Here is a 2,955-nt window from a genome sequence, read left to right on the forward strand (position 1 = left end):
TTCGTTAAGATGAATACTGAAAAAAATAAAAACAAATTATACGTAATCTTCCTTTATTCTACCAACATATGTTTCTGTGTGTCAACGAATCAACACACTTCAACTGGGTTCTGTAAAAAAATAATTACTGTAATGAGAGAATAGAAGCATAGAATAAAGTAGGTGTATACATGTTTTCATTAAAATAAGATATTTTCTACAGATAATAGTTATTAATAGGTGAAATACTTAATATTAAATCCGACTGTTATAAAACTATATGATATTTGTGATTATTAAGTCTAAAATAAGTAAAGTAAGCTAAATTACACAACAAAACATAATATAAACAAACAACTCACGTTAATAGGAAAGATAACTAATTCAAAATTTACTGTTGTTAACTAACGAAAAAAATACATTCGTTACAACTAATAATTACGTCACAATGTAAATGAGGTTATTTAAACTATTTAACTTGTATTGTAAAGAACATTAATTTTGTTTTTACGTAATCTATTCTGAACAAAATAGAACATTAACCATTAGTTAGTAAATCAATAAAATTTAATAAAACTTAACGACGCTGAAGGCAACAAAAGTTACAGAAACTCGGTGTAACATGTATACTATACATTGAATAACAACAATAAAAACAAAATTAATGTTCTTTACAATACAAATTAAATAGTTTAAATAACCTCATTTACATTGTGACGTAATTATTAGTTGTAACGAATGTATTTTTTCGTTAGTTAACAACAGTAAATTTTGAATTAGTTATCTTTCCTATTAACGTGAGTTGTTTGTTTATATTATGTTTTGTTGTGTAATTTAGCTTACTTTACTTATTTTAGACTTAATAATCACAAATATCATATAGTTTTATAACAGTCGGATTTAATATTAAGTATTTCACCTATTAATAACTATTATCTGTAGAAAATATCTTATTTTAATGAAAACATGTATACACCTACTTTATTCTATGCTTCTATTCTCTCATTACAGTAATTATTTTTTTACAGAACCCAGTTGAAGTGTGTTGATTCGTTGACACACAGAAACATATGTTGGTAGAATAAAGGAAGATTACTGTTTAATTTGTTTTTATTTATATTCCAGTGAAATTACTTCACTAGGATCTTTTGTTAGCAAACAATTAAAACTATATTTTGAACAGTTACTGAAAAAAACAGTTATTTTTTAATTGCTCTATGAATGTTCACTTTTTAAAAGCTTTTTGAAAATAAAATAAAAACAATATATTAAAAACTAAATTAAGTAGTTTTAAATTGATTAATTTTATTGACATTTGTTAAAGCTGTATTTTTTTGAATTGAATAACACTTAAGAGATTGTCCTGAGTTCATTAAAATATATATAAATAATTTTGTTTATCAAAGTTGTTTTTTTCTTTTTAAAATACATAGCTTTTTTTATAATAACTGACTTTTCAGAAACTAGTATTTTATTAATAACTAAAACAAAAGTTTAATTAACAATTCGAATTTGTTATTATATGCATCAGTAGCCTAATCAAAGTAAAGGGCCGAATTAAATAGTATTTTTTAGATATATGAAACAATTTGTTCAAAAAAAATTAGTAATTGAATTTGCACCATTGCTTTTTGACATTTAGATTAAAACATATTACCTGAAGCTAAAGTCTATTGTTTTCATTATTACCCAAATATAGTTTGATCGAACAGAAAGTTAAAAAGTATTTATTCGCAAGACAATATCAATTTGCTATAAACATATTTTACTTTATTTATAAAATCCATACTTCAGATATATTTACAAAAACATTAGTTTTATATAATTAAATAAAAAAATTATTAGTTGTGTTTACGTGCTACGATAGTTATACTCTTTTAAATTTTACACTGTAAAATAAGTGCAACATTTAAAATAAAAACTTATGTAATAAAAAGTTCACTAAATACTTCAATGTGATGTATTAGCACTAAATATTTTCAAAACTACTTACTTTTTAGCTTATGAACTAAATAATGCTTTCATAGCAAAAAACTTTTGATTAAGCTTTTAAAAAGCAGCTAACAAAATCTTACACGATTGAATGTTAATAATGATTTTGTTTAAGTAAAACATGAAAGTACCCATTTCAGTAGAAAGTTCAACTAGCAGGCAGTTTAAAAGTGTAAGCAATTTGTAATGATAAGAACACAAGTTATTTAGTTTTACACAATATGGATCCGACATAACTTAAAGTTAGCTATGAAGTTTTCAATAAAAAATTGCATCTATTACTATTAGTACGTTTTGTACATACATATAAGTTTTCCATCAAACAAGCTCTCTCTTCTATGACGTCACAATATAGATTTATTATTTCTGACGTCACGATAGCTTTTAGCTAAACTGAAACGTACATTATTACAGATATATACAAAATCTGCTAGTAAAAAATCAAGATCATACTTTTAGGGATCATTTCTAAAGTGTGTGTCTCACGAACGTTATTTAACAATGACGGTCAACCTCTCACGATGATGAATTGTAGAGCGGTTTTCTGAGCAGGAAAATGACTTCAGCTTGCTGAATGTCGTAATGACTGTTTCACTGTTGTCAAGGCAACAGTGGAGGGAAATCTCTCTTTCTGAGTGATAAACAACTAGCCTTGAGGGGCTAATTGAAGAATGAAAATAATACATAACTATTACTTGTAGTTAAATGAGGCTACTTTTGAAGTCATTATTACAGGATATCGTTAAGTAAATATTAGAACTTAATTGATTATAAGTAAACTTAAATACACTAATACTTTATTTTAAATTTCTTAAATTAGGGACTAATACTTGATTGTGTACTATGTTTAAAAAAAATATTCATCAAATTTAATTCTATTTTCCTGAAAGACCTTGGGCATCCTTTTTAAGTAAAGAATATTTTCTTTTCCAAAAATAAGTAAAAGATAAAACATTTTCAAAGAAGAACTTACTTTAAGTGAGG

The 2,955-nt window shown here is 24.8% G+C and overlaps 1 non-coding gene across 1 annotated transcript; it reads left to right on the top strand.

Moving 5' to 3' along the window:
* Positions 1-2,414: 2,414 nt before the first annotated feature.
* Positions 2,415-2,611, top strand: LOC145841795 (small nucleolar RNA U3). The gene has a single exon (XR_014370171.1). It is a non-coding gene; the product is annotated as a small nucleolar RNA U3 (small nucleolar RNA).
* The last annotated feature ends 344 nt before the right edge of the window (positions 2,612-2,955 follow it).

This window comes from Thalia democratica, chromosome 7 (genome assembly GCF_965202585.1).
Source record: "Thalia democratica chromosome 7, ktThaDemo2.hap1.1, whole genome shotgun sequence".
In the NCBI taxonomy this organism is placed as follows: Eukaryota; Metazoa; Chordata; class Thaliacea; order Salpida; family Salpidae; genus Thalia; species Thalia democratica.